General features: G+C 31.1%; 1 long non-coding RNA gene across 3 annotated transcripts; it reads left to right on the forward strand.

The window, feature by feature from the left end:
- The first annotated feature begins 10339 nt into the window (after positions 1-10339).
- Positions 10340-13158, forward strand: LOC131618090 (uncharacterized). 3 transcript variants are annotated; one of them, XR_009288730.1, is made up of 3 exons: positions 10340-10736; positions 10911-11972; positions 12074-13158. It is a non-coding gene; the product is annotated as an uncharacterized LOC131618090 (long non-coding RNA). The 3 variants fall into 3 exon arrangements; XR_009288732.1 differs by having other exon boundaries at positions 12674-13158; XR_009288731.1 differs by having other exon boundaries at positions 10911-11525; positions 11610-13158.
- The last annotated feature ends 14274 nt before the right edge of the window (positions 13159-27432 follow it).

The raw sequence follows: 27432 nt of genomic DNA on the forward strand, positions 1-27432 counted from the left end.
AAGGAAGTCTCTAAACCTAAGATAGGTACGAACCGCATATGTAAAACTGTCAATTATTAGGGTTTCGTATGTTCATTGTTTATTATGAGCCACTCTTGTATCATTTGATGCTAGGGTTGGATTGTTAGTTGAGTTGTAATTGTGAACTACTCATAAGATTTTAAATAGTAGTTGATTATGTTTCATTGGAAGTGTGCCTTCTATTTGTTTATTATCATTGTCATCACTGTTGTGTGATTGAAGGGAAGTGAGAGAGATCTCATATCTAGGAGAGTCTTGGATAGAAACTACATAGAGTGATTAGGTGCAAAGTTTTTACAACCAGGGGTTGTTTAGAACTTCAAACTAATATTATTATAGTTGATTTCCTTCCTGACTTGGATGCCCCTAGATGTAGGTGACGTTGCACCGAACTGGGCTAACAATTTACATGTATTATTTATTTCCTATAGATTATTATAACTTGTTAATTGTTCTGTCTGTTGTTACGATGTCTTAACATTGCGTTTGACATCATGGTATCCAAACTTCGTATACAACATATTTTCTTTCATGTTGTGCCAAAATATCAATTGGCATCAGAGCAGGCACCCTGTTCTATTTTAGGTGAGCTATAAGAAAGATATTTTTTGGTACTATGGAAGGAGGGGGTGTGTGTTTTGGTATTTTTTTTATTCCATTGAGGGGGAGTACTACTTGATGGGGAGTAGTAGTTTTTGCTTCTGATTTAGTGTTTAGGGAGAACATGATATTTTGATGCTTACATGACTGTGATATGTTTATGTGCTTAATATCATACCTGATGTCTTCACATCCTGACTGTGAGAATTTATTTTTCTCTGAAGAAATTTTTTTGTGAGAATTTATTTCTCTCTGATGATGTGCTCTGTGAGGCTAGGTTTTATCCTTTATACTGCGTATGCCTCTGATGTGAGCTGGTGTAGTTCCAATTTCTTTTGTGCATTATTTTTGAAGATGTTCTTTTGAGATAATGTTGAAGCTTTATCCCTCTTATTCTTAGATATTTGTGTTATTAGTTTGGTATTTGCAAGAAATTTTATGCAAAGGTTAATTTAGCCAAAATTTGCCAAAGGAGGAGATTGCTAAGTTTTGTTGGTTGCATTTTGTTAAAACAAGTATTCTAGCAAGATGTTGGATAAAATTCCATGACATGTTCGTACGACATCACAACCTCTATTGTTTCTATTTTTAGAAGATTTGTATCCTGTAATTTAGAAGATTTAATTTACGTCTTGCGTGGGCCAAGCTGCGCATATAAATATTTGATTCTCTGAAGATTTGTTTCAAGCAAGAAATATATAATGATTTGGTTTTCAAGATTGGATGTTAAAACATTAATATTTTACACCAGAAGATTTGATTTGATTTGCAGATTATTTTGGCCAAATTTATTATCCAAGCCCAAATGCTTCCCTGGCTATAAAAAGGAAGTCTCTAAACCTAAGAAGGGTACGAGCCGCATATGTAAAAGTGTCAAATATTAGGGTTAGTTTAGTTGTAATTGTGAATCACTCATAAGCTTTTAAGTAATTGTTGATTATGTTTCATTGAAAGTGTGTCTTTTTTTTGTTGATTATTGTTGTCATCATGTCTAGGAGAGTCTTAGATAGAAATTACACGGTAGTGGTTAGTTTTTCGAAGTTTGTAAAACAAGAGGTTGTTTTGAACTTCAAACTAATAATATTATAGTGGATTTCCTTCCTGGCTTGGATACCCCTAGATGTAGATGACGTTGCATCGATCTTGGTTAACAATTGACATGTGTTATTTATTTCCTGAAGACTACTGTAACTTGTTTATTGTTCTATCTGTTGTTATGATGTTATAAAGAGTTTGAAATTGTGTTTGATATCATGGTTTCCTAACATCGTATACGACATACGTTCTTTCATGTTGAGCCAAAATTTCTCCTTGTTTGTTGTTTCGTTGGAAGTTGGCATGAAGCTTCATTTGCTCCGTGTAAGGGGGTTTCATTATTGGATACGTTGATTATAATTTCTTAGGGAGAGGAGTAGATAACTTCTTTAAGATAGAACCTCTATATATCTCTAGTGTTGTCTCTTTTTCTCCTAACTTTTTGTAAGGGTGTATTCAACAAGGGTTGGGAATTAATGAACAAAATGATTGAAATGTAACTTAACGAGATACATACATTATTTGGTAAAAGCTTCACAATATTAGAACATAAATTTAAGGACAAAAATATACTCACAGTTGACTGATAATATATCTTGACCAGAATTGAACTTTATCTATCAAGAAATTGTGCAAGCGGAGAAAAAAGGTTCAAATAGCTCCTAGTTTGGTTTTTACTATTAGAAGAACTAGCAAAGTACCCGTGCGTTCGCACGGGTCACGTAAAGTCGATATAAATATTAAATAAATATTATATAGTTATGGTTAAAAAAATGTATACTAATTTATACGAATTAACATAAAAAAATTTCAATGTTATTCTCATACAAAGATTAATTTATATACATATGTTTTGTAAATTGTAATTGTTATTAAACCAAATATATGGTGGAAAAACAGGACTGACTCGTCGGACATGCCTATAATTTTTATAATTGTTATAATTTTAATTTTATAATTTCTATTAAAAATTATTATAAAATAAACATATTATACACCAAAAAAATATATTGGTTTAATAATTTGCTTGGATTTAATGATTTGAATAATATTATGTTTGTTAACTTTAAGTAGTAATTTATAAGTTATATGCTATAGTAATTCAGAAGTACATATGATCTCTAATATCTGTTCAATTTAAGCAAATAATTTGTCGGCCCGTCAGAAAAATAGGTTTGGATCGTCGGGCATGCTTATAATTTTTAAATGGCTCGGATCGTTGGGCATGCCCGTCGGACATGCCTATAATTTTTAAATTCTTCTGTATTGTATTATCGACTCTGTTGTAAATTTGGGATTGGATTTATATACTCATGACTTATAACTTTATATATGTCATTTTCTTCGAAGCCTTTGTAATGTCGAATCTTAGTATACATTATAATTATTTGATTTGATAAACAATTAAATACGTATATTAATTTATACGAATTAACAGGAAAAAAATTCAATGTCGATTGTCATACAAATACATAGATTTCATAATTGCTATTAAATCAAATATATGATGGAAAAATACGTTTGACCCGTCAGGCATGTCTATAATTTTGATAATTGTTTGTAATTTTAATTTTACAATTTCTATTAACAAATATTATAAAATAAAATATATTATATACCAAAAAAATATATATTGCTTTAATAATTTGATTAGATTTAATGAATTGAATAATATGCTATAATATATGATCTTTAAGAAATGTGATAAGAAAATTGTAAAAAGTATCATATGAATATAAAATTCATATATTATGAATTTACATATGCAAAAATATAGTATGAATTTATCTTTCTTTTTTTATAAATATTAAATAATAATAATATAAATTAAATAAAAAAATGACAAATTTGAGTTTTTCATAAGAAAATTGTATTTTCCATACATCATAATTTTCCAACTAATGAAATTATAATGCATGGAAAACACAGTTTTCTCGAGAATATTATGGATTTCTTAATTTAATAACCATTTTTTTAAACTATTGTATTTTCCATATATCATAATTTTCCAACTTATTTAAATGACAAAGATTAATATTAGTTATTTTCAAACATATATTAGAATTCGTTTAAATTTATGTCAATAATATCAATATACTCATATAATTTATATAATATAAAATTTTGTGAAATCTATTTTTATTTTTATAAGTTATTTTCAAATTAAAGGGTACAAAATAATACTAAAATCCTCTCATAAACAACAAATATTAATAATTTTAATTAATAATTTTATACTAATAAATAAGTAAATTTTAATATATATATATATATATATATATATATATATATATATATATATATATATATATATATATATATATATATATATTAATTTGAATTCATTTTAATTTATTTCAATAATATCAATATACTCATATAACTTATTTAATATAAAAATTTGGGAAATCTATTTTTATTTTTTAGTATATGTAAATTATATAACTATGAAATTATTAAGTATTATTTTTTAGCGTCTTTTCATAAAAATTAAAAGATAAGAATAAAATTTAATTTTTAAAGTAAATTTCAAAATTTAAATTAACAGCATAATTATATGTCAAAGAATAATAAAAATAAATATTATTTTTGTTCCTGATTCAAAAAAAAATACTGAAACATAATAACAAAAAAGAATATCAATTTTAGGACAAATTGATTAAAAACGTGTTTGATATAGAGATATTTAAAATTAAACGGAAGTTATATCGAATCAAAAATATAATAAAGGTATTTTTTAAAAGAATTAATGATGAGAAAGTACACTTTATTTATGTACAATGAAATCAAATCCTTCTATTTTTTCAATTTAATATAATAAAAGTATTATTTAAAATAATTAATGATGAGGATATATACTTTATTTTTGGTAGAATTGTACAATGAAATCAAATCCTTCCATTTTTTTAATTAAATATAATAAAGGTATTATTTAAAATAATTAATGATGAGGATATATATTTTATTTTTGGTGGAAATTCTACGTTAGAAAATCCTCACCGGACACCTACTTTACGCTATTATGTTGATATTTCATATGTTATACCTAATAAAATATTATTAATACAAATAACAATCGATCTACAAAAAAGGTAGAAAAATAATCATGCTTTTGTTGGAAACCTTGATGAGATCTTTGCTGATGAAATCTTGATCTGTCTATTACTACAACCGCACTCTATTTTTTGAACTATCTATTTTCTTAATTGCTTCTTTTGTTACATTCCTTATGCTTAATTCCATGTACTTATTTTATCTGCACCAAATCAAAACAAAAACTATTTTAACATTTTTCATTATAATTGCCAAATTACCAAATCTAACAATTAATACATGTAGATCATGAATTGCCAAATTACCTGCAAAAGCAAAATTGAGCATCCCAAAATTTATATTCTCTTAAACATTACTGCTGCCAGAATGAATCTTCTGAGAACATTCATCATCTTCAAGTTGTAAGCATGTCAAACACATTGAAAAAAAAAAATAGATCCATCTAATAATTGTGACAAACAGAAATATAAATTATATCATATATTGGAAAATAATATTTCATTTACCACAACCTTCATACTCCTCATTGTCTTCTTTATTTTGACACCAAAGCTCATAAGCAACCCATATAATTTTAAGAGTAACTTCTTACATCAATGAACTTTTTACTGTAAAATCACACCAATGAACCTGCCATAACAATTAACTCTGAAATCTTAAAAGCAATGAGTTTGGATTATGGACTCATAAATCAGATAGAGCTTCTTACAAATGAGTTACAATGGATGTGTAATTTCTTAATTCCTTTTCAAAAGTGAACTTCTTCACCTACACATTAACTCATAACATAATTACTAACCTAACCTAAATTACTAAGCTAAAAATCACTTTTTATGGTAACAAATTTCAAAAAAGCAGAAACCCAACTGAATTTTTAAGCTTTTAAATCTAAATCACAAAATTCATACACAAATAACAGTCTTAAGAAGAAAAATGAAAACTTCATAGTCCCAACAATCGTTAATACTTTTTTCTACCTTCAAGTCTGTTAAGATGACATTTGCCACCAATAATTTCAGAAAACTCTTTGAAATAAAACTTCATAGAAGGAATATTTTGAACATCCATATGTTTCAAGATTGTACCACCAAGAAACACGAATTTTTTCGAATGGTCACACAGCTTCCACTGAAAATCGTTATCGAACACAGTACCGTTGTTGATTATGCAAGTCATATTTTCTTGAATTCTTGATTTCCACTTATCTGTATGATCAGCCCGAATCAAAACTTGAATTCGATCACCCTAACAACAAAAGTAAAACATGGTTAATACCCAATAAATTATTTTTAATAATGAAAAATCAAAGATTAAAGAAAAATGAAAAATATATACCGCAACATCCATGATAACCATCTCCGGATGTTCAGCACCCTTACTGTTAACAACGCTCCATGAATCAATAATTCGAACAGCCAATCTCCATGTTTCCTTCTTGTCGCTAATGTCTTTTATGCACTCAAATTTTCGACTCATATTCTGCAGAAGATAAAAAAAAGAAAACTTAAAACAGCAGTCATTTAAAAGAAAATACAGTGAAACATGGAGGTGGAATCGCAGAAGTAGCTTGAAAAAAAACCTAAAATCAATGGGGGTAATAGAAGAGGAAGATGATCCAAATGTAATGGTTTGAAATTTAGGGTTTACTGGTTGAAATCAAAAGCCATAATATATATATAGATTAATGAGAGAAAATTGAAGGATTTTTCAGAAACCAAAGAGAAGAAGCGTGGTTTAGGATTTTGCTGTATTCCAAGAAGATTTGCACATTCCAATACAAAGGATTCACGTTAGTATTAATGATGGAAAATAAAATGGACAATTGAAAGGTTATGCAATTGTAAATATATTCACTCTTCACAAACATACACTTACCAACCCATTATACTCAACCTACAATACTCATCTATGTCATCACGTATCTCTCACATAAGCGTCCATCTCTGGAGCACAAACGAGATCATCTCATAACTAAGGTTATCTCTAACGCGAAGTCACGAGAACATTCGTGTTCTCGCGTCGGCGATCTCTCGCGCGCCGCTCAAACACAAAAGCAATAAGAACAGATACAAACAGTGAATGCTAGCTCTAAATCTATCTCTAGAGTTCAGAACCAACAGATTATCATCCTAGATAAGGATTCAAGAAGTTTATCTATAAAGCACCCCAAATCCCTAGCATAGAGCAAAAATCCAGGATAACATCAACACAGATTTGTAAAGCAAGTTAAATATAACATTATAATCGGTAAATATACATAAGATTCAAGTAAATATACAAACAAAACCCAACCAAAGAGAAATACACAAAGAAGAAGAGAAATGAACCGAAAATCTCCCGGTTTGTCAGCTCCGTTCGACGCTCAATCCACCCCCGATCATCCGTATGCAACCTCCGAAGTTGTTTTCTAAGCTAATCTTGATCTAAGAATGAAGTTGATGGTGTTGGGACTCAAAAATACCCAACCCATAACCTAAAAATGTGATTTTTCCCCTTTTTAACAAGTCTGAAAATCCGCAGGTCCGCTGAGCGGAACAGAGTCCGCTTAGCGGAGTCTGCTAAAAATCAGATTTTGTTTTCGCCATAACTCGAGAACCGTAACTCCGAATTGCGCCCGGTTCGAAGCGTTGGAAAGCTTATTCAATGCTCTATCCAATAATGAATGAGTGGAAACCAAAATGATGATTTTGGTCATCCTTATTTTGAGTCTTTGGAAGTCCGCTTGATGGTGGCTAAGCGGGCTTTCACCGAAATTGCGAAATCGAAGCCGTGCCTTTGACACTTTATTCCTCAAGGCTCCAATAAGCATGAATACCTATAAAAACAAGGGAAAAACTATCAAATGGTATAAAAGTATATGAAAATACAACTATTCACAAAGTATACGTATTTATACACAAAACGGGGAATTATTCAAACGGTATTAACAAAAGTATCGATAAGTGCCACTATTTACATACACAAAATAAGTACATTTTGGCACTTATCAGCAATGATTAAGGAATATATATTTTTAATTAAAATATTAAAGGATATGCAATTACCGTTATGTCCCCGATTATCACCCTCAAATTGGTGATTAGAGGGATAATGATAGGATTTCATACGTATTCTACTTTATTATATTAAAAGTAGACATACAATCTTCCTTGTACTTTTTTAATAGCCAAAAAGATAAAACTCGATAGACCTATACATAAGGATGAGATAAACCCAACACACCATATATACTTTTTAATCTCGACATATTAATCTCGACTATGCCATAATGGACATATCTCATGTTTGGATAATAATATTCAAATGGGTCTAGAAAACACTATCCAGACGATTTGACAGCAGTGACAAATAAACATAACAAAAACCCTAAAACTTCTAAAATTATAATAGTGACACACATGCAATATATGGGACATCTAGAAATCAATAGTTGGAATATCAAGATATAAATAAACGAGACTTCAAAACTAAAAAGAAAATGAATTTATACAGTGAAAGTAATGTGAGGATGTCAATGTTACCACATATCTCTCAAATGCCGAAAACCTAATGCGAGGAATGTCCAGAATTTCTTAATGAAACTAAACGTTACATAATTTTGTGTAAACAAAATTTAAAAAAAAAACTTTTTATAAAAATTTCAAATTTCAAATTTGGTTTAAATAGTTATTCTTAAAATGTTATTAAGTATTTTATCTTTTTATTGAAATTTTTTTTGGATATCAAAATATCAAAAAATCACTTAATTTTGAAGCTATTTCAAATAGATTTTTATAAAAATCATTTTTGAAATAACACTTTTTGAAAAAAATTGCGATTTTGACTATGTTTTGGTCTTCAATAATGTTTGTTTATGTTATAGGATATCAAAAGTAATGTTTCAATTTAGAAAAAACTTGTAATATTTTGAAAAACGGTTTTGTCAAATCTATTTTCAAAAATACAAAGAAAAAATTCATTTTTTTAAAGCTGAAACCAGTGGCGGAGCTAGAAATTTTAGGGAGCTTGGGCAAAAATTTTACACCCTGTTTTTACCAATTTTACACTCTGATTATATTAATTTTTCCGTTGATTTTGTCCAAAAATTTCACACCTTATTTTTATTAATTTTTCCTTTAATTTTGTCTAAAAATTATTAATTTTACCTTTGATGTTGTCTAAACATCGACTATTTCGTGAGGAGTTTACAACGAAATAAGGAGTTAAACACGGACGCGTGTCCGGACTCGCTGGACTATAGATCCGCCCATGGCGTAAACAAACAGACCGTAAAATGAATAATAATAGCAAACATTGTGATAGCTGCTTGTTGTAAGGGTAAGAACACCCTGTATTCTATGTTAATACAATTCATTTGTTTATTAAAAAAAAATAGTAAGAATAGAGAGATTTTTTTGAAAATATACCTATTTCGTGAACATAGAAGGAAATTAGAGGTTCCTCTTTTATTTTCACACTTATTTAATGAGGGTGAAAGCAAAACGAGTAAGGATCCACTCCATTTCTTATCCTCCATTTCTTTTTCATTACTATAGTTTTTTTATATATTACACGTATTTTTAAGACATGTGACATATATTTATTATTTATTTAACTTTATGCACAAAAAACTATAGTAATGGAAAAGAAATGGAGTGTAAGAAATAGAGTGGATCTTTGCTCAAGCAAAACGTGATTTATAATAAAGGTGTGTTTCTATAACACCATTTCGATAGTCTGTCCTGATAGCGATGGAATTGGATCAATTTGGACTGGTTATTGATAAAAAAAAGTCTCAACCAATAATATCTTTATGGATTTGGTTTGATTTGGTTTTTAATATTTTTAAAAAACAGAATCCAATCAAACTAACCGGTTTGTTTTGGTTTGGTTCCGTTGATCGATTTTCAATGTTTTTTTTCTAAATATTATATTCATCAATGTATTCTTCACTATGGTGTTTTTCAGTGAATTTTATGCTATTATTTTTTAAAGTAATACATTTCATGTCATTTATTTCATACTCTATTTTTTCAAACAACTTATAAGTTGCTCTTAATCCATATGAAACAGTGACATGGTTTTATCGCATCATGAAATAAATCTACTATCTATCCATTACTAATCAATTGACCAAACTACCTATATTGCCCTTTCAACCAATTTTTTTTACACACACAAAAGGTTATTTTCGTAACTAACTAATTAAGTCACATTCTTATAAGCATTGTATTGTAATTACCCATAGAACCCTTTTCACTATCATTTTACTCCCTCCGTCCCATAATGAGTGACCCATTTGGAATAAATTGATGTCCCAAAATGAATGACCCATTTCAATTTCCAATACACTTTTTCCTATTTTACCCTCTAATTATTAAAAAGTTCACCATTCCCAATACATGATAAGGGTACTATGGTAAAAATAATATTATCTCTCTTACGTTTTTACACTTTTCTTAATCTGTGTGAAATGGTGTGCTGGGTCACTCATTATGGGACGGAGGGAGTAGAAAATAGTAGCCTATTTCATTTTGTCATATAACAGGATAAATTTGTAATGTCATAATAGTGATGCAGCTTTTGTAGTACTGAAATCCAAATCAATTGCCAAGTGTATACGTTTCCATTGGTGGGATTAAAAAAAATAGTTTTCCCTCCACCCAAAACACACTCCTTCACTCTCCACTTTTCTCTCTCCCATTTTTCTGTCTTCTCTCTCCCGTTCAGTCTTCTTTCTCCATTCAAACCCTAACCGCATCTGCCCCATTTCTCTATCTTATTTACGGCCACCACCACCTGTAATGAAAAAACCAAAGTCATATTCGTACTCTTCATCTCATGGACTTCCTAATCAACCAATTGGAATTTTGTTTCAAACAACTTCGCAGAGACCACCGTTTCTCCATCTCTAATCGATTCGGTAAGAACGATAACCCTTTCTCCTTCTCCGACCAGCTTACATTCCTATTAACATAACAAGGTTGGGTATTTCGTCTTTTCAACGGGGAAAGTCATTATTGGAGCCGATTCTCGAACTGGCACTGGTACACTCATTCATAAACCCTAATCTAAATCAATTTGTTTCACACATATAAACATGAAATTATAGTTGAAAAAAATTGTTACTGCATCTAAGTTGAGAATTTCTATTTGATTGATGGTTTTTTATTTTCTTTTTTTTTTTGAAGGATGTTCGATTTGATCTCTCTCAATTTCAGGTGTATATGTTGCAAATCGTGCATTTGATAAAGTCACACAACTTACTGTTAATGTCTACGTTTTCCGATCTGGATCGGTATTTTTCTTTCTCTATCTCACACCATTCATTTGTTATGTGGCTATTATTACTATCTTAAATTTGATTTCATGTTTCTCTTATTTTGAATCTTTACCTGCAGTATTCAGTGGAATTATGCATTGACTTTTCAGATCCCACAATTTATTTAGTTCATATTATTTTCAGCAAAAGGGAATTATCTGTTTTGTTAACTGAAAAAATGGCAGAGGATTGAGCTTTTCGCTGTTTGTTATGTAATTGTAATTCTTTTTGGTTGTTCTTGCCATGATAAATATGGTTATCTCAAGATTTATTTTGCTAATAGATGCAAACCAATAACATTATTCTCTTCAAACTGAACATTATAAATCATCAAGGTTCAAAATTGTAGCTTGAGAAACTTTACCGAGAGAGCTCCATACCTCAATCTGTTGTATTTATTTATTGAGTAAATTACTTTATCTTTTAACAATAATTAAGTAAACTATTTCTTTTTCCAAGCTGCATATTCTCAGGTTGTCTCTCACTATGTCCGCTATTTCCTCCGTCAACACACGTAAGTGGCTTACTCAATTGTGTATAACTGTTAGAATATTTTCCTTTGTAGTACTAAGATGTTTTAGACTATAATTTTTGATAGAGCCTATGAGACTGCTACGAGACTATTGTTGGATGAGAAGACAATTCAAAAAATAGGCCCAAGATTTGGAGGGTGTATGAGAGGTAGTCTAAAAGGAATGATGAGGTGGCAAAGAGAGAAGTGTGTGATGGATGAATGCCTTTTCTAATATATTAGGAATATGGTTGAGGAGAGTGAATGAATGCCTTTTGAGGCTTTTTATTTTCAATTAGAGTGGTATTGTTGAGTTTCAGTAGATTGGAAATGATGGTGTTGATGTTACAGTTCCTGACCAATTAGTGTTTCTAGATTCTTTCATTTGCAAATGGATTTACATCCTTCACTAATGCACCTTGTCTACTAAAGCTTCAATGCTATTGCAAAGTAAGTATGTTTTTTACATTGCACTTTTGTTGCTGACATAGGTTCTTTATTTATTCAGTATCTTATCTTTGTTCTTTTATTCTTTTTCAACAACTTTGCAGCCTCGGCTCTTTGTTGGAATATGAATGCAAGAAGGTCCAATTTCATTGTTCAATTAAGAGAATTGAATTTGATTCTTTAATCATTAGTAATCATATTCACTGGTCAAATCTCCTTTTTATTTTAGAAACTAATACATCTTCCAAATTTTCTATATTATCATGGATCCTCAACACTATTATTTCATGAAATTGTATGAAACCACATTAAACATTGAGTTCTCAATTCAAGTTACATCCCTTACCTTTTGAGTGAAAACATTGATGCTGGGGTATGCCATTGCTGAGATATTCTATCAAGCATTTAAAACAAGATATGGAAATGGATTTGGAGGTATTATTTGTTTAGGAATTGTTGCAGTCGCCATTTTTTCTGTGGCATGAAATTGTACAGAATGGCCTATGCTTTCTCAAGAGACGGTGCCATGCCATTTTCATCTTTGTGGCATAAAGTTAACAAGCAGGATGTTCCTATATATGCAGTTTGGCTTTCTGTTAATATATCATTTTGCATGGCCTTAACGGGATCCAATATTATTGTATTTGATCTCTTAATAATTTATTTCATTCTAACTCAATTTTAACAATTTATATAAACTACAGTCTCTTGGAAGTATAGTGGCCTTTGAAGCTATATTGTCGGTGTCGCGGTTGGAATACTGTTGTCTGGGCTTGCTCCCTTGATCGTCTTGAATTGCCTTCAAAGTCATTCCATCTTTCAAATTACTCAGATTCACCTCGCTTATCAGAATATGGTTCGGATATTTTCAGCAAGCGGGAAGTTATAAAGAAACTGCAGCAACAGTTTAAGAGAAGAAACTGCGGCAAAAGTTATACAAAAACTGCGGCAAGCGGGATATTTTAACTCTGTTTTCTTACACATTTTCAAATCTTATACTCAGTACAATTAACCTTTCTATAAAACAAAATATACATGTGTATTGATTGATCTCTTAGAAAAGAATACACATTTTCTAATCTTATACTCAGTACAGTTAACCTATCCTGATGCGGTGAAATTGCATTTTTTAATTCATGCTGTTATAATCTTGAATACTATAATCATGAATACTACATTGCAAGATACATAGCAGATACAATTTGTTCTCATTCAATAATATTACATTGCAAGATACATACTAGGTATAAATTTGTTCTCATTCAATATCATGAAGTTTTTGCTAATTTATTAATCATTCTTGTAACATTGCCTCCGTGACTTTTAATGTATAAACACTCAACCTTAGAAATTTACATTAATCTAATGTCACTTTTGTTTCAATTTATTCTTGCAATTGTTTATTTCATTTCATCATACTGCCTTTTAAATCAAATATATGATTCAAAGTTGTTTCAATTTTTTGTCACTGCTTTCAGTTCTTTGACGATGATCATTGTAGCCATTATGGACACTTTCATCTTTGCTGAAAAATTATATCTTGGAGGGTAAGTATATTTTTTAATCTAAGTTGTATTTATCCGAAAATGATATTTTTGTAAAATAAAGTGATAAATGGGACTAATACAGCCACGTATTATTTGCAATAAATAAAAAATAATATTTAAAATTTTACAAATAAGATAATCATTTCAAATTTTATATATATATATATATATATATATATATATATATATATATATATATATATATATATATATATATATATATATATATATATATATATATATATATATATATCAATTGCATGATAATACAATATATTTTGTAATTTTAATAACATTAAAAATGTATTTATCTCACGGGTCACTAACAAGACAATATCTATTTTAGTTTAATCAATCATTATTTTAATTTAAGAGACTAAATCTTTATTTTTAAATATTAACTTTTTTTCCATCTCACAATTATATTTTTTCTTATTTTTGCATTCACGTGTTATCACATTAACAAATATTTTATTGTTATTTTTTTTTATTTCATGATTATTATTTGAAGATTCTAAATGACTATATTTTTTTAGTTATTTACACAATCATAATTCAATTACCGCACGGGTGTCTTACTAGTTCACTATAAAATATAAAAGTTGAAACTTGACATTAGAATGTTGGAAATAGATTTGAAACTTTAACAAGTAAATACAAAAAACACACATCAATTAACATGTTTCATACCTTAAATACACATCAAAACCATTTTGTTACAAGACTAAAAGGAGTTTTGTTGAAGAAGAAGAAGCCAAAAAGATAAAAACAAATATGAAAATTAACGAAAAGAACTTGAACACGAAGAAGTAGACCATAACATATCATAATGACGATAGTGAGAGCAACATTTGAGGCAGACAACTAAAAAAATAATTTAGTGAAAGTAAGTTTTTGTGACTTATGATTTCTACTTTCTATGTTTTGGAGTTTGGTTTTAGATGCGTGTTTTGATGAAAGTAAGAAAGTGAAAACAAAGTTGGATCAAGAATGTTTGAAACGATACAAAATTTGAGTTTAATGATGGACGGAATAAAATATTTAGAACGTAATTATTTCTATTGGTTAGATTAATCGATTTGACAATTCCAAAAAACTAAAACCGAAAACCGAACTAAACCACATCAATTTTTATTGGTTTGGTTTGGTTTCTGAATCAAATCATAAACGTTCAATTTTATTTAGATTTAATTTGATTTAGGTTGTCGTTATAATTGTGTTTTCTGGTCTACTTACATTCCTATGTACACACCAATATTTTGTTTTCCCAACTATTCATTTCAATTATAGAAACAACTTGAGATTGAGTGAATTTCGTATTTCCAAATTGTATAATTTAGACGAAACTAATGTGACAACTTTAGAGATCTAAAATCCTAACTATCCCTAAGTTGGGCCGACCATGTCTTTAATATTAAGTTTTACCATTAAATTTTGTAGATTTTTTAAAATTGTTTTTAAGAGAGGGTAGCAATTATAGTATAAAATATCTGTATAGAGATATAACTTAAAAAATAGTGTTATACTCCTATTTAAAGACGTGGAGAGTAAAGCAACAAACAAATAAATGTTAAACTCTTTTAGGTTGATTCTATCTAATGCATGGCCTTGAACATGAATCACACGAAACTGCGGTCCTTCAAATCAAAAGAAAAGCCGAACATTTTCACGAGACAGGTTGAGTCATGGTCGGAGTCACGTGCGAATCTGCTATCTAGACACAAAGAACAATTCGTAAAGAGGAACCGCGTTGAAAACTCAATTCCACAAGTGAAAACTTAACTTGAAGTAGAACAACAAAGACAATTGTCCAGTTTTCAATGCATGACTTGAACTTCATCTTACCTAATAAAATTATAAAAAGAGGCGGTCCTGCATGTATTGGTCCCATGAAACACAGCTGTCTGATGTTTCATGTTGTTTCGGTTTTGTTGTCCGACTCATCATATTCTTGCCCTTTTTTCACTCGTTGTATTAATGTTTCAGACTCGGTCTACGACAATGTGTAACCAAAAAAGTGTCACCATCATGCACATTTTAGACTCTTGATCTAGCTCAACTTAGTACAACAAGGCAAAAAGAAAGAAAAAGAAAAAGGACTCACATTTAAACTCTTGTGCTCTTAATATGTACACACTTTGTATTCTCATCGAAGTCAGAAACTAAACATTAAAAGAATGTTTTACTATTAAAAATAACATATACATTTAATCTTTCGAGTAGCAATAGAGATTATGGTTTTAAAAAACGGTTGCGGTCGTATATAGGTTTTGGCGATTCCAGTCCGAATAGGTGTTGCGACACTGATTGTAGTTGTTGTGTGAATTACCCATAATTTGTTCTTCAATATAAAAAACGGTGATAATAATATCAGTATCGGCATCAGTCAAAACCGTTTTGTCGCAGTCATTTTCACGGTCGCGGTCAGTTTCACTGTCCAAAGTAAAATTCTCTTCGAATGAATGGTTTGTATGAGTCATTCAATTCATTTGGGATTTTACTCCACAAGAGAAAGCCTTTTCATTCACATAAAGTTTATGGCATTAATGTTGATAAGAGTTTCAAATTAGACAGGACCGTCTTTAAGAGTGTACTAGACAGCCTATAGCATAAGGCCTCACATTTTTTTATGCTTAAACTATGATAAATAAAGAAGTTTCTCAACATATATTCCACAATTAATATATTGTTAAATAGAACCCTTAATAAAAATTCCACAGCTCAATTGAAACTTACTTTCTCAAAATATTGAGACGGCTCTAAAATTAGATGATAAATATGTGTTCAACATCATATAAATGATTCATATATAACTATTGTCTCTCTTAAGATTTCGATGGAGATATAATATGTAAGGCAATTTATTTTATTGATCTTAGTCAATATGGTGAAAACCTAACTTTAAATACTTGAATTATATTAACTTTGTTTTTCAGAGATCTATTCGACCACATGCTATAATTTTGAAAAATAATTAGTCTCAGTTTTTTTTTTTTTATAACAAATTAGTTTTGGTCCTGTCTCAGCTTGCTATAATTTAAAAAAATAATTAGTCTGAGTTTTTCTTTTCTTTTTTTTATCACAAATTAGTTTTGGTCCTGTCTCAACTTTTCTTTTAAACACCGACACCCTTACACATTTTTTTTAATGTTTCATTGATCACCATAAGATAAATTTAAGAGAAAAAAAAGAAAATAGCTTTACTTTATTTAGATTCAGGCTATATGGCCCTATAGTGGTCATTATCTTCCTACAAGAAGAATTTCAAGGAATTCATTGGCTTGTTGATGGAACACAATGTGGACTAGACAAATGTTAAGGTTTATTAATAATTTTTTTTGTTGATAATAAGTATATTAATAACTTTCAATGTCGTGTTTTTCTTTTTGTAGAAGCATGCAATTAATGGCGGGGTTCCAATTTCCTAATTAAATATTGATGATGATAGCACAATATGAGTAGGGACAATTGAATCAAATTATGTAATGGAAAATTGCAAATATTCACTCACCAAGACCCTGTCCAAAAATCCATATCTTAAGTCGCGAATTTTGTAGTTGTTTAGCGTATAATTAGTTTTGGAAAACATTTTTTATATTCTTTTTATTAATGATTAATTGGAGTTTTAATTACCTAAATCAGATGACATTCTTATATTTTTAGACTAAAAAATAATGAGCTGACATGTTTTAAATGGTATATTCTCTTTATTCTCATTATGCGTCGTTTTAAAATATAACATCAGATGATTAGAGTTTCTTTGATAAGGTCATAAAAAAAGCTTTTAATTTTTTAGCTCTTATAGATAAAAAAGTTTTGTTTGGTATCTGTTTTTAATTTTTAGCTTTTAGTTTTTTTACTAGCTTTTGTCTTTTTTTTTGAAAAGCTAGCTTTTAAGCTTGTAGCTTTTAGCTTATGACTTTTTCTTCCATTTATATCCTTATTATTTTAACAAAAATATATTTTTACCCTTCGATATATATTATGATTCAATGTTCAATATTTTTTTTAATCTTTAATGTTTTTTTTTTTTTTTGGAGAATATTGACTTTATTCCTCAAAAACAGAGAATACAACCGACCCAATGAGGGTCCAGGTACAGAAACATCCACAAAACTAACTCATCAAACTCCTAAAAGTTTAATGTTCTCAATATCTACATGGTTCACAAGTTTCCTATTCATGCTACTTCTAATAACCACATTATATTTAATGTCAGCCACAATGCTACAGTTCACTTGTGTTTGATTGAAAATCACTTCATTTCTATGTTTCCACACCATATAGGATGTCTCAGCCACTGCAATTTTCAGTATGTTTCGCTTCCACCCTTTTTTCTTTGTTTCTGCAGTGATCCACTCCTTCTCAATGCTCCAAATTTCAGGGCCCCGGTGATAACCCATCCAGATAAGCATTTCTCCCCATACTGATTTCGCAAAGTTGCACTGAAAAAATAAATGATCAATTGATTCATTCTCCATACAGAAACAGCATTTTTGGTCCACCTGCACCCCAAATTTAACCAATCGATCCTTGGTAGGGATCCTGCCTAACATAAGTAGCCATAAATGGAATAATGATCTAGGCCTTGCGTGATTAGCGTAAAAAACAGCTCTCCAGCTAACAAGAGGTTGAGTTTCTCGCAACAGCTCATAGCTCTCTCTTGTTTTAAATTTCTCATAGTCCAGTTTCATCCTCCAATTCGGATCATTTGTAATCAGCCCCCTGCTCTTCATGATTTGCTTAATGATCCAGGAACAGTCGTGGGGAATTTGCCAATCCTGAACATCCTGCCCCTTTATGTAGTAAGCATTGAGCCATTTCACCCACAGCTTATCCTTCTTGGCTTGCACATTCCAAAGCAGCTTAATCATAGTTGCTGCATTCCATTCCTTTAGCGAGATAATATTCAGCCCACCAGCTTTCTTTGGATCACAAACTCTATCCCACGCAACCGGAGCTTTCCTACTGCCCTCGATCTTTCCACTCCAAAGAAACATTCTGCATAGACTTTCTATACGTTGAATAATCTTTTTAGGGATCGGGAACACCTGCATCCAATAGGCAGCAATAGCAAAAACCACACTTTGAACCAACTGACTTTTACCTGCAAAATTCAACAATTTAGCTGTCCAGTGATTTATACGAGCCATGATCTTATCAATCAGAGGCTGACATTGCACTATGCTAAGTTTTCTACTAGACAACGGGACACCAAGATATTTGAAAGGGAGTTGTCCTTCTTCAAAACCAGTAGCTGCTAAAATTTCCTGTTTGTCAATATCTCTAGTGCCACCAAAATAGACTTGACATTTCTGCGGATTGGCCTTTAATCCTGTAGAGTCAGAAAACTTATCAAACACCTTCATCATACTCTTTATAGACGTGCCATCCCCTTTAGAAAACAACAACAAATCATCTGCAAAGCAGATATTTGTGATTTTAAGTCTAGCACATTTGGGATGAAAACGATACTCTCTTGTTTCATGCAATCTCCCCATACACCGGTGCATGTATTCCATTACCAAAACAAAAAGTAATGGGGAAATTGGGTCCCCTTGTCGAAGACCACGTTTGGCTCTCAGAGTTCTACTAATTTGCCCATTAACTGTGTATCTGTATGATACAGTTCTGATACATGTCATGATCCATTTGACAAATTTCTCCGGAAAACTCATCTCTTGCATAATCCGCTCTAACGCATCCCATTCGACGGTATCATACGCTTTTTGCACGTCCATTTGTATAGTACACCTAGGCGACAAATGTTTTCTATTATATCCCCGGATCAGCTCATGTGCAATAAGAATATTATCCTGGATATTCCGCCCCGGTACAAAGGCTGACTGACTATCATCTACTACCTCTGAGATCACTGCATTCAATCTTCGTGTAAGAACTTTGGATATTATCTTATACAGGGTGGAGCAGCAAGCGATAGGCCTGAGATCACGAATAGTTTTTGCATCCTGCTTCTTTGGAATAAGTGTAACCAAGGCACAGTTTGTTGCAGCAAGCAATCTATTGTGGGTAAAAAAATCTTGGATTGCTGAAATCACATCACTTTTTACGATTGCCCAACTAGCTTTAAAGAATTTGGCACTGTAGCCATCTATTCCGGGTGCTTTGTAATCATTGATACTTTGTAAGGCCATCCATATTTCCTCCTCAGCAACACGTCTAATAAAATATTCTGCATTCTCACGAGACAATTGTTTGCCTCTTCTCAGCACTTCAATATCTACCTGCCTTAGGTTACTAGAGTGTTTTTCAATCAGCTCACCATAGAATTGTAATATTTCATTCTCTATGTCATCAAACGAGTTCAATTTAGTACCATGGGTATCCTCCAAATTGCTCAGCATCGTTTTTTTGTTTTTCTCCTTCAAGTTAGCATAAAAATATTTATTGTTGCCATCCCCTAACTTTAGCCAGTCAATTTTTGATTTCTGCTTCAAGATTTTTTCCTCAATATCACCTTGTTGTATGAGAGTTTCTGATATGTCTTTGACTTTTCCAATCAGCTCCTGATTGAATAAATCCTGCTGCAAAAGTTTCTGAGCTTCTTCCAGATTATTCCTGCTCTCTTGGATCTTGTGTGCTGTATGATGATACTTTCTATTAATTCCATTCAGGCTATATTGCAGTCTCTTTAATTTTTGCCAAACTCTGTACATGGGCTTCCCTTGAATATGTTGACTCCAACTATTCCTCACTACCTCCTCATAATCTTTATCATCTGTTATGCAGTTGAGGAATTTAAACCTGTGCTTCTTTTTCATTTGTTCCTTATTTGGCAGCTGCATACGAAGTAGCAGGGGAGAATGATCTGAAATCTGAGGCTGAAGGACTTCAATAGTGCTATCTGGGAATTTCAGAAACCAATCAGTATTACTAAGGCCTCGATCTATTCTAGAATAGATCACCTTAACAGCGTGCCTATTAGACCATGTATAAAAACATCCTGTTGTCTCATGCTCTGTAAGTCCAACTTCAGTCATCATATTCTCCAACTCCAGGTACTCATTTGGATGAATCTCCTTCCCTCCAATTCTGTCCTGAATTTTAAGGACATTATTGAAGTCCCCAAGAATAATCCAAGGACCCTGTATAGCTCTACTCATCACTTTGATATTGTCCCAAAGTTCCTTTCTTCTACTCAACTGGTTATGCGCATAAATGGCTGACAGATAATGGGAAAAGGATCCATCCTGGTTATGCGCATAAATCTTTAATGTTTTTAATAACATCTAAAGTATACAATAAAATTTGAAATTGTGTTGATAATTCTCAAGTTAGTGAAACGTAATTGAAGAATCAATGAGATTAACTGAGATGAAGAAAATTAAAATTTTTGTAATATTTTTATGGTATAATATTAAATAATAAACTTATTTTTATCATTAATTTTGACTAATTTAATTAAATTCAAATTTCATGTATATTGTTCACATATATTAAAATTGCTTTGTAAGTTTGTATTAATATATTTATTTTTATCAAATATAAATTAATTTAATAATATAATAATATAATACGATAAGATAAATAAATCATAAATTTTTTAATAAGAATGCCCTTTTGTGTCATTTTGTATTTATCAACTAGTGTAACAGCTAATTTATCAAACACTCAAATTAACTTATCAACTATCAGTCACCCGCTACTAGCTATCAGTCACCAGCTACCAACTAGTTTTATCAAACATAGCCTTAATGTTAGAGTGACTGATAATAAGAGTGTAGCTGGTTGTCCATGAACAAAATACAATCCAGTCTTGATTGTAGTTCTACCCAAAGCCGATGATACACCTGTGCATTCTGGGCCACTACATAGAGCCTCTAAACATAAAGGCCCTCCAAATAATATGACACTATACTTTTTACTTTCTACCCAACTTTTGTTTAGACAGCATTAAGTAGATGATAAAGCTCCATAACAAATCCAAAAAAAAAAAAAAAAAACTGCATAACAAATTGAACTAATAACTAAAAAGATATAACGATTCATGTTTTTTTCTCTATCAAATTTTTCTTTATGAATTTTTAAATAATAAGGCTCATATAATTAATTATTATTAATATATAATTATTTATTATTATTAGTAATATATATATATATATATATATATATATATATATATATATATATATATATATATATATATATATATATATATATATATATATATATATAAGAATTGTAAATTGTAATCATCATTCTTTTATATATTTATGAATATCATTAAATATTTTAATTATTTCCTTTCTCATCAAATAATTAATATATTATACTTTATTCAAATTTAATTTATTAATATGTTTCAAAATTATTTAAGATTCTCGTGAAATATTGATCTTTTATATTTTTTAATATTATATTTTTATTATGTTGCATAGACATTTTTATTTTAAAATTTTATATTGTTTCTATTTTATAAGTTTAATTTAATTATTACTTTCTTTCTTTTTATTGTTAATTTTTAAGTTGTAGTTTTATTGGATAATTGTTAATTATCTCTTAATTGTATTTCTTGGTTCAATTTTATAATTGTCAATCTAATTCAAATTTCAATGCTACAAATTTTACTGAAAATATGTGAACAGTGGTATCCTTGAGTTTAGTTGGATACCGATACCCTTACCCAATTAAACACTATGATTCAACGCCACGTCACTTTTTTTATTATTTTATTTTTAAAATAAATTAAAATTTTAATACAAATTACACTAAAGGTAACAATATCCAACATGAATACCAAAGAATTTATTTTAAAAAAAATCAAAAAAATTGGGTTTTAATTTTTCTTCTTCCTTCCATTCTTCATTAATAGCTCTTAAATTGTATCTTAAGATTAGAAAATTTAATTTTGAATATGAGAATAATAAAAAAATTGATAAGTTAACTGAATTTCAAACAAAAAAGTATTGATAAAAATCAATAAAATTTATTGAAATCTTTAATGTTATTTATGTTGATGTATGATTTTTTTTTATTACGAATTTAAAAAAAAATTAGAATAGGGCCTCCAAATTGTTTGAGACGGCCTTGGTTCTACCCGATCTTTTTTCTGAAAATAGAAAATATTATCTTCTATTTGACCACGTGTAGTTTGGACTATAATTGATGGGGATTAAATTGTCCGATGGATTCACATAAATTCCACCATTTATTATTTTTTAAAAAAATTTTAAAAAAGTTTTTAATCAATACATCGACATTAATAATATTTTAATCAAATAATAAAATTGAATGTAATTTTACTTTTTGGTGTTGAAGTTACATGCACTATATATTTTATTATTTAAAAAAGTTAAAAAATATTTTGTCCCTCTAAATATTTTAACAAATTTTATTATTAGTTAAATATTGGATAGATGAATTGAAAATGATATCATTAACATACTTATTTAATCTATAATTTATTTATTTTTTTAATTTAATATTTAATCTTTAATTTAACAATTTAATCTCAAATTTAAATTTATGGATAAATAAATAAAAATTAAATAGTTAAATCATTAAATCAAAACTAAAATTATTAGCAAAAAAAATTATACGAAATAATATATTTAAACCAAAATATAAAATGAAATTACTCATCACTAGTTAATTAGTTATCAAGGAATAGAATATTTGATTTCAGAATAGTTAATTTCTCTTTTAATCAAAATTTTCTATCAATTACTAAAACAATTGTATTTAAGGAATTCAAATAACTTGATTCATCCAAGAGCTATTAAGTGGCTGCAAAATTGGCTGCTGTCAAATTGGCTGCCGAGGATCCGAATTCATAATGTGGCTGCCGAGGATCTCAATCCAAACATAAATAGTAGATAACCCAAAAATGTAGTCTCTTATTTAGCCAAAAAGGAAACAAGTTGATCAATTAAACTAAGTACAATAGGGTAAAGGTTAGTATTGCAAACAAGCCGAAGATTAGGCAACAAATTACCTTTATCATTAAAAACAAAAAAAATGAGGTTTGATTTAGATAAAAAAAACTAGCAGAAATGGCATCTATATTCATCCAAGCCTTAACTGAGAAGCAAATATAAGAATTTTTTTACAAGTCTCTTTAAAGCAAATCTTGTAAGGGAGTTGACAAATCCCTTCGAATTAAAAAAAGATGCAATTTATTTGAAAGGGTATAGCTTTCCTACCTTGGTTCTAGTAATGTATGTCCCTATGCAATAATCAAAATTTTATTTAAGTTTGTTCCGTTGCAGAACAAAAAATGGAGAGGATTGCAGAAACTACGACTCAACATAGCTTCCTAACCATTATGATGATGTGATACCGTGGATCGAAGATTGTGATCACAATGCTTCTTGAATATGCATTTGTCATCTCTGACACGGTGGACCTAAAAGGGGGTACCTGCATGGTTAACACTCCAACACCCAAGTCAGTTTAGGGTTCAAGATAGTGATAGTAAAAATGGAGATTAGAGATTGTGTACCTAAAAACCCTTTATAAAGATATTTATACCTTGAGCCTAAAGGAGTAGGTTGGATAATGGGCCTCGTGTTATTGGGCCTTTGGCTAGTGCAGAGTGGTGGGTCCTTGACCTTTGGCTGATAGAGAACAGTTGCCCCACAAAATTTCTAGGCATGCTTGATATTGGGGGAGTATTCTAATAGTCATGGCCGACCTTTGAGGATATTTTTCCATGTGGTGGCTGGCATAGGCTTATTAGATTTTACCAAAGCGTGATGGAGATGTGAGCATTAAATGTAATCCTATTATTGAAATGTTTTGCTATTTTTTCTTTGACGTGTGACTTGAAAAGGCATGGATTGATGTGACACAACTTTTTATGTACTCGAGTACACTTAAGTTTGGCTGTGTTCCCAAGGTGACATCTAATAGTTGATTCAATCTTGTTTCCTGCTTCTGATTTGATCCATTTGATTGCCTTTGTCTATATAAATATAGAGATAGATCATGGACAAATTTTGTAGTTATCTTGTAGATCGAGTTTCCCTTGTCTCTTTGAGTCCTTCCCTCTTATCTGGGAGCACTTTTATTACAGAGTAAGTGTCGTAGCACGTTCAAAATTTCAAAGCATTAAAGCTTAGAATTTTCGGCCCTCTTCCTTGTTCCAACGTTTCCGCCCATATATTTTAAGGTACATTCTCTTCATTTCAGCTTTTTACTCAAGTATTTACCATATTTTTGTTACGATGAATGATAACCATATTATCATTGAGAGTGACTTGGAGGGTAGTGCTTCTTCATCTTTGAAAATGGGAACAAAGTAAGAATCATATTCCTTCCCTTATATTAGTGGGGATTTTAAACTAGAAGTCATTCTCTTAAGTGATGATTCAAAAATGAAGGGTCGTGTGCAGAATCTCTTTCAGTCGAATTTCTTTCTAGGGGTTCTTTAGAGAATTTGTTTTCGGAAAAATCCGATAGGGGTGAAAACCTTGTCGAGAAGCTAATGCCTCCTCTTCTCTTGACTCCTCTTCTCTTGACTGAGGCAGAAATAGAGGTTATCCGTAAAAGGAGAAAACGTGCATGCAACTTTGTCAAAACATACTGGGGAGTAACTGGTCATGACCTTAGTGATGCTAAAATTGCTCTTCATAAGGAGTGACAGGGGCAGTTTGATGTTGTGTCTTGGGTCAATCCCAGTGATCATCATATAGTTGACGTACTGGCCGGTAAGGGCCTTCGATTAATTGAATCGGCGAATGTCAATATATACCATTGGCTGGCCTTCAAAATAATTGGAATTCCTTCTATTTTGAACATCATCGATGTTGTAACCAAATCCGAAGTCATGGTTGATAATCCCCCAGATTGGGTGATTCTACCAAAAGGTACAGAGGACAATGTATGCAGCTCTTTCGAGGGTTGTTCAGTTCCTTTGTAAGAGTATCACTTCACCAGGTTAGGGATATGATAGCCCTTTTCTAATTTTGAGGTGGCCGTGATGTACCGTCTAAAAGTTGACTCCTCGTAGCATCATTCTAGAGCTTGGGTTTTCATGAAGTTATTCCATATCAGGTACAAGTCTTGAAAACCTTCATTAGGGCTCTTTTTCGACCTTTTTTTGTAGCTCGTACTTCGTTGGATGATGCCCTGGACAAAGTATTGATCTCCCTTCATCCTCAGTTATGTTGGTTCTGCTATTTTGCCTGTGATTAGAATGATTTTCTAGAGCATTTTATATTGGTGAAGCATGTCACTTAAGAAGCTCATCTGGCCTTCTGTTCGTCTTTGGCCCTAGTGGAAAGTGCTCGCTCTTGTAAAAGGGGTTTTCGAAATTATTGGTCCAATGTTTATTTCCACCGATCTATTCTTTCTCAACTTTCCAGGCTAACTCCTCTGTTTCCCGAGGAAGTAAAGATGAAAGAGGATATATACGCATGGTATCATGGGCTCGATTTTGACGAAGGATTTTGTCCCGGTGATGTACTTTCTTTTCAGCAAAATAAAAGGTGAATAGATACTTATGTAATAATTTTTGCACCAGATCATTCAGAGAGACGAAAATTCTTTGGTGAGGATGGGGATCTAGTCACCCTTTATTTTATAGTGTAACTTATGTCTTGCATATAACATGGGTCATTTGGTTCATTTGCGAAAATCTCTGGTGTTCACCAATGATCAAGGCCTTGCAACTGGATTGTCTTTCTAGGTGCCGATGGCAAATGTTGTGGCTTCCGCGACGGTAGTATAATAAGATAGATCCCACAGGGAGATGTGTATGAGTACTAAGTTTTACCCTAATGGTGTTTAGCTAAAGCAATCACAATGATTGGTTGGTGTAGTGCAGATTGAATAAAGTTTAACAGATAAATCAAGCAGGACAAGGGGTTGGGGCCGTCTGTCAAAATTCATCTTATAAACTATCCATATTTGAATCACGAGAATATATATAAGTTTCTTTATAAAAAAAAGTAGATAAACGTGTGCGACACCCACTTTCGTGGCGTGCACATCTAGATGAGTTTATGGCACATATAAACAATTCAACCATTAGCGAGAATGCCTTATCATGCGACGCCGTATCTTGGTTCTTTCTAAATGAGATCATATTTCCTTGTTAGTGGTGCCTCGATTCAAGATACACAAGGCACTATCGGGAATTTATTAATGTAGTTAGGCATGTAATGCATTTTTGAAAACACCCCTAAATTCTGAAGACGCATAAGACATTGTGGGGAATTGGTTGTTGTAGTTGGACATGCAAAGCGTTTCCGATTGCACCCCTAAATCTTCATGTAGGAAAAGTTTCAAGGGATGTTGATTGTTGAACTATGACGTGCAAAGAGTATCCAAAAACATCCTAGAATATTTATGTCGGGCATCAATTGCATTGGTTGTTCCCTAATTCATTGCTACGTGCATTCACGTTTTTTGTGCCCTTAAGAGAGGACAAAGTAGAAAATAGAATAACAAGAGTATAATGTGTATGTGTGTATATATATATATATTAATTAAACATTGTCGCCCGCCACAAGTGTATACTAATCGCTTTCACTCGGATGTGTTATCTGGGTGTCTTGATGGTCAGTTGATCTGGAGGACTGGGTCCCCAGCTGGTTAGGTGTTCACCTTTGTGTCATGCAAAATCTCTTGGGTAGTTATATGTGGCACGCTCCACCGCACACGGGCAATCCTTCTTCTCAACTTGCACCCCAACTGCCTTCCCCCTACTTTTTTCCCAAGAGTAAGGTCGAGGAGTAAGGGACTTCTCCAGCCGATGGAAAGCCATGTGGACCTCTCTTACTCCATCGACTGACCATCCAAACAATCTTCTAATCCCATGAGTTACCCCACGTCTAAGACTACCCCTCATCCCTTAACTCCTTAATAATTCCACAGGCCTCAAGCCTTATTGATTTGCTGGGACCTGGTTCTTGTCATTATGATGATGCGACATACGATGTGAGGATTTTACG

The sequence above is a fragment of the Vicia villosa genome, linkage group LG7 (genome assembly GCF_029867415.1).
Source record: "Vicia villosa cultivar HV-30 ecotype Madison, WI linkage group LG7, Vvil1.0, whole genome shotgun sequence".
Taxonomy (NCBI): domain Eukaryota; kingdom Viridiplantae; phylum Streptophyta; class Magnoliopsida; order Fabales; family Fabaceae; genus Vicia; species Vicia villosa.